The sequence below is a fragment of the Gorilla gorilla genome, chromosome 21 (genome assembly GCF_029281585.2).
Source record: "Gorilla gorilla gorilla isolate KB3781 chromosome 21, NHGRI_mGorGor1-v2.1_pri, whole genome shotgun sequence".
Classification (NCBI taxonomy): domain Eukaryota; kingdom Metazoa; phylum Chordata; class Mammalia; order Primates; family Hominidae; genus Gorilla; species Gorilla gorilla.
In genome coordinates this window covers 27,035,673-27,042,075 of record NC_073245.2, presented here as the reverse complement: position 1 = coordinate 27,042,075, position 6,403 = coordinate 27,035,673, and the positions used below count along the sequence as shown (strand labels likewise).

Here is a 6,403-nt window from a genome sequence, read left to right as displayed (position 1 = left end):
AGTAGCATCAGCCCAACACTAGAGATAAATGAAGCTTTTACTAAAATACCACAACATGCTAAAATTTTTCTTGTGAATACAGACGAGAGTCTCTTGTGACAATCAAAAGTTCAACACAGTACTAGAAGAAAAGTGAAGAGAGTAACATACAAACTGTGTCTAACTTTTATAGAGCTTTTGGGATATTACTGTGCCACAGTGATGATAGTACTATAATTATCACCGATGTGTTTAAAGCTGTTTTGAGTCTTTTAATCTCTTCTGGGACTACCAAAAATTCTAGTTTTCAAAGTTTGCCATGAATACACAGTTACATGTACACAACCTGGACACACACAGGTATTATAATTAAAAATAAACGCTTGTATTATAAAAATTCCTCTTCAGCCTCCCCGGAAGGCAGTTACCCAATGTGTGCTTAACTTTGTCCATGACTGGAAGCTCACTATCTTACATGGAAGCTCTCTCGACTTTGAAAAAAAGGTTAATTTTAAATATAGTTTTGTTAAGTTGATGTGAAGTCCACCTCCCCGCAATATCTACCCACTTGTCCTAGTTCTGACCTCAGGAATAAGAGTGGGTAAGTGTAATTCCTTTCCTGTAGGACAGACTCTGAAATATTTGAAGAGCAACATTGTGTTCTCCCCAAGTGTTCTCTTTATGCACTACAACGCGAATGTTTGCCTTAGAAAACAAGACTGTTTAAACATGTTTTGATCTAAGAATCATTTGCACAAAGTCATTTCACTGTGCAAGAGGACCTATAATAGCTTCACATTTCAAGTATTTTTTGTTTAACTCTACCAAATCTGTCTACATCTAGAAATACAACTAGTATACCCAGTGTGAGATTAAGCCATGCTTCTACTGATTCTGGTGTGTCCTATCTGAGGATGCCAGAAGTTGTTCTCTGCAACACTGACCATCCCTGACAATGCCATTACATTAACACCTTTATAAAAACCCATATTCAGGACTCTATCTGCTGAATTGATCCTTGGGAAGGAATTTTGCTCCTTTCTAGGGGTGTGTTTTTCAAAACATTTTGCTGTGCAGTAACCAGATATGATGAAAGATAAATTACCCAAAAGTTCAAGAGATGAAATTTCTGTCCTTGAATAAGGCCAGAATAGTTCAGAACTTTTGATTGTGCTCTCTCCTCCAACCCAACAGAAATTGACTATGGAGTCTTCTAATAAATCAACGGGTTTTCTTAAAAATCAATTGTCTTGAGGACTGCTGAATATGGATAATGGGGAAAGGTGTTTTTACTCTTCTGCTATTGGGTGTTCTGACATTTTCAAAATAATTTTTTAATGGAAATCTCTGCATCTCCAAATCCCTGACAAGAGAGAAAAATGACATTAATCATATTAAAGAAGCCTGCTTGTTTACTCTTGTCAATCTGTAAAGGTTTTCTTTTTTATAATGTAAATTTCATGAGGCAAAAGTGAACATCACAGAAGTCTGCAAGTGTTGTTTGGTAGTACTGAGCTGCTCATGCTATAAAGCAAGGCTTGGTTGAAGAAAAATACAGCAGAGCCAAAGTAAGAAGAGGGTCGAGCAGGAGGAGAGCTTGAGATCAAATGTATGCGGCTAGAAAAAAAAAACTGCTTCCAGGGAGTTGCTGAAGAAAAAGTTAATTTAATATGTGAGAATCAAAGGAATATACTGAGGTTGAAAACCAATGTTGAGTGTAGTTGTAGAAATAAGGACAGATTGGGCAGAAGCAGAGATTAAGAGGTTAGAATTCTCAAACCGTTTGTGGTAATGCTTGAATCCAATCTATATGACCAGTAGGCAGCACGTGTCATGTGCAAATTGCCATGTGAGTTGTACTCCTGAACCAGTTCATACAGAGCTCAGCAAGATAAGTTTGGTCATCATGCACTTGGATATCATGTTGTGGTAGCTAGTTTCCAAAGACAACCCTGATGAAGAACACTTTCTGGTATTCCTATCCCTATATGTCCGCTTCTTCCTCTTATATCTGGGCTGTGCCTGTGGGTGTGAGCAACAGAATGTGGTAGAAGTGATGCTGTGTGACTTCCAGGCTAGTTCACCAGAAGCCTTGCAGTTCCCAGCCCTGGTCTCTTGCTGTGTGTTCTCTAGGAGAAGCCACCTACCAGTTAAGAGGTAGGACTATTCTGAGACCACCACGGTGAGAGAAGCCCAACCTATCCAAATGGAGAGGCTGCATGGAGACACACGCCCAGCCAGCCTCCAGCTGTTCTAGCCATTCCAGATGAGGTGCCCAGTATGTGAATGAAGGAACCATTCTGGAGACCTTGTCCAACTGAGTCGTTAGTTAACTCCAGCTCCAGCTGCCTTCTAAAAGCAAACACAAGACAGACATCACATGAGAAATGCCCAGCTGAGCCCAGTCAACCCATATAACCATGAAATGTGATAATACATTTTTGTTTTAGACCACTTTGTTTTATTTTGGATGTTTGTTAAACAGCAATTGTTAACCAGAACACATGGCAATGGCAAATTTCCATAAAAATGTCAAAACACTCTCAGTTTTTGTACTTCTCTCACTGTGTGCCGTTAATAAGCACTGACTTCCACTTTGAGTGAGATCAGCTTATCTGCTTATACAGAATCCAGGCAAGACTTAGAAAAGGAGAGAGAGATGAGCGTTGCCTTTACCTGAGCTTTCTTTGAGCCTCTCTGTACTGAGCTTTGCATGTTATAGAAATGACTAGAATCTGCAGGGGGTATCCTCTATACTATCAACTCAAAGGGGCTTCCTTTCTTTGCTTTCTGAAGTTTCACTCTAAGATTTGTTATTTGGAGAGGACTTCAGGACAAATTTGGCCCGTTTTAGTTTCTTTTTAGTGGTTCGAGTGACCAAGAAGTATCATTTTAAACTCAGCTAAGATGAAGGGGATTTTGATTAGGAAAACTGTGCCTGGCACGTCAGCTCTTTTGGGAGAACACAGGCACAGGCTTATAGTTTCAAGAATGACCTCAGGTTTCCCTATGATGTATTTTAACCATTACAACTAAGATCTAATCCTTACAAATTCCCTAGGGTCGGAGACTGACCTTCTTGTGAGTTGGTAGGGATTTCAGGATTCTAGATCTCATCCACTTAGCATTAAGTTACCTTGTTGGTGCTCCTATTCACCCTGTATTTCAGGTCGGGAAACTGGATTCTTATGTTGTTTTCCAAGTACATTCTTTGAGCAATCCTCCATTCAAAGTTTTTAAAGTAAGTTCTGAGTTCAAACCCTTTTATGGGAGTTGTATGATCTTACACATGCAATCAAACCCTTCCATGGCTCACTTTCTTTGCCTTATAGAGGTCAATAGAATATCTTTCCCTGGCTTTTGGGAAGGTATAACAAGTTTGCGTACGAAAGTCGTTAGAGTATTCAGCATACGGTAACAGCTTAAATGGTAGCTGCGGTAGTGGTAGCAGTATTCCTGAGAGTATGGTGATTCTGAACACTTAACCATTTCAGAAACAGGAATCCTGCTTCTGAGCCAAGGCTTGTAGGTAGTCTTTTGCAGGTATCAGACTTTCCCTTCTCAGGAAATGAGCCAGTGACCTCTTTCTGGACCTCTAAGGAGGGTACCAACTCATTGTCTTCTCCTGGAACCTACACTGATTATGTGCTGTGAGCCTAGGGGTCATTTTCACCTATTCTGCCACTGATGAGGCTCTAAATTTAACACCAAGAAAATGTTCTCCAACAAAAATTTTTCAAAGGAAACTGTTTTTCGTGATCTTGTTTTAAAATCCTGAGCAGGTAGCTCCTTAATCCACAAGAATAAAGACAGGAATTAATCTATGGTTCCAGGGATGTAAAGGAAGATTTTCATTTTAATAAAAAGCACATTGAAACAAGGCTTATAGCTTGATTAGTGGACCAAGTTTTGCATTTGTTTTTAATGCCTATTGAGTTTCATTGCGTTGCTGGCACCTAATGTGTTCTGCCCCATCACTCCATTTTTCCCTTTTCCATGTGGCCAATCTTTGATGCATCCTATTTCCACATATCCAATAGTTTAAAATAAAGGGGAAAATTGAAATCATTTAGAATCTCACTATAGTATTGTTTTTGTCATAATCTTTTGAACACTTATCCTCAAATCATGTCCCTTTGCTTTCAAAATATGGAAACGTGTTTTATAAAAGTATATTGCTTGGTTAATCAATAGCAAATGTTTTATTCTTTCACCATCTTTCTCATTCTTATTTCCAGTCTTTTAAAATGATTTCACCAAGTTAAATGAATTGCTGTAGTTTATTCACTATACTGTAAGTCCTGATGTAAAAAGGGAAAACCATTTCTCAGAATTGAGTTTCCATCTGCTTTCTGAAGTGGGTGGAGATGTTTTTAAACTTATGTGAATACCTAAAAAACATTTTATTTGGCCAGGTGTGGTGGCTCATGCCTGTAATCCCAGCACTTTGGGAGACTGAGGCAAGAGGATCATTTGAGGCCAGAAGTTCAAGACCAACCTGGGCAATATAGTGACCCTACCTTAAAAAAACATGAAAAAATTATTCAGGCTTGATGGCAAACACTGGTGGTTCTAGATACTCAGGAGGCTGAGGCAGGAGGGCTGCTTGAGCCCAGGATCTTGAGTCTGCAGTGAGCCATGATTGAGCCACTGCATTCCAGCCTGGGAGACAGAGTAAGACCCTGACTCAAAAAAGGAAGGAAGGAAGGAAGGAAGGAAGGAAAAAAGGAAGGAAGGAAGCGGAAAGAAAGAAAGAAAGAAAGAAGGAAGGAAGGAAGGAAAAGAAAGAGAGACAAACATTATATTTGATTCAAGATGAATTGTATGATCTATTACTACAGACCTGTAAATCAGCATGTTTCTAAGTAGTATGTGGCAATAGATATCAAGAGCCTTAAAATGTTCATTTCTTCTGAACAGCAATTTTGCTTCCAGCAATCTACCCTAAAGAACATCAGAGATGTACCAAGATTTATTTCAAGTTCACTGCTCTTCCCAGTGCCTCCCAGAGAGCTTGGGATATAGTGGGTGTTCAATAAGTAGTTCCTAAGGAAATGAATGAGTAAGAAAGGCTCATTGCCACATCATTTATAACAGGAAAATATCAGAATTCATAAAATTTCTAATAGTAAACAATAGTTAAGTACATCGTAATACAATCATATAATACTCTATCATGTGGACATTAATAATAAGCATGTTAATATTATAATATTAATATTAGTTAAGCATTAACAGTATAAAAAGATCTAACTGGAAAAGGCTTATGACAATATTAAATAAAAAATCAAAAGGCAAATCACATGTTAGGGCACCACAAATGTAAAAATATACAAATGTTGACTCTCATCTCCCAGTCCTAAATCTCTAGGTAGGAAATGAGCAGAATACATTTTCTAAAGTGCAGGGAATGTTATTGAAATAGAAAAAGCCCCCTCCCCTTGTTACTAATGCAAGCCGTTTCATAAACCCTGCAGGAAAACCCATTTTGCCATGTCTTAATCCTCAGATTTCTTCCATGCAGCAATGGGCAAGCAATGCTTCAACACCTCAGCTTGTCTACACTAAGCACACGATCAAGTCACTGTGGGATAATAATAGCTAATATTTATCCAGTTACTTTACTATGAGCCAAATAAAGTGCTGTTTTAAGCATTCTACATCCTTTAATTCTCACAATCTTCACCACAGCCATTACCAGTCTCATTTTTCTATCAAGGAAACTAAGAGGCTAGGTTGCTTGCTCAACCACGATTTGAACCCAGGGAGTCTGAACTCAAAGCCCACCCATTTAAACACTGTCTGAATCTGCCCCTCTGACCTGAGGGCCCCATAACATTTTTTTCTACTTAGAATCCCAGTCCATTCCCCTCATGATCTCTTCCTTTTCCCATTGAGCAAACCTCTCAAACTCCTTTCCTGACCTTCCCTTGGTAGAGCTTTCTAGAACACACATACCTTTGTCCCTAATTACTGCTTACTTCAATTGCATGCAGCATTTCTCATTGTGGTAGGATGGTACAAACATAATTTCAGCTTTTGCCATTTAAAAGTAATGGCAAAAGCTGTAATTATGTTTGCACCAGCCTAATAATATCATTACCCTAAGAAGCGGGCCCCCATAATTGGGATAAAAAGGGGTTGTTCCTACTCAGTTGCATCTTAGCAAGACCTCTGCTTTATTTGTTTGAACTCCAGAATGAATTCTTGGCTTACTTCTTTATTGTTTCAAAAATGTAAATATTGCGCAGTCTCTTTTTGCCCGTCTTTTCCTCCCAGTGTGTCCTTTTCTTGACGCATATCATTTCTAGTTGCACCACATTTAGAGCATATTCAAACATACCTAAACCCAATTCAATCTACCAGTTATATTTTATGTTTATTCTTAAGCAAATACATTACCCTCCCCTAACACAACGATTCC

General features: G+C 38.7%; 1 long non-coding RNA gene across 1 annotated transcript; it reads right to left on the bottom strand.

Annotated features, from left to right (window-relative positions):
* Positions 1–1,624: 1,624 nt before the first annotated feature.
* Positions 1,625–4,914, bottom strand: LOC129529107 (uncharacterized). Its single transcript, XR_008674514.1, has 2 exons — positions 4,823–4,914; positions 1,625–2,331 (listed from the first exon to the last, which is right to left on the bottom strand). It is a non-coding gene; the product is annotated as an uncharacterized lncRNA (long non-coding RNA).
* Between the last annotated feature and the right edge of the window lie 1,489 nt (positions 4,915–6,403).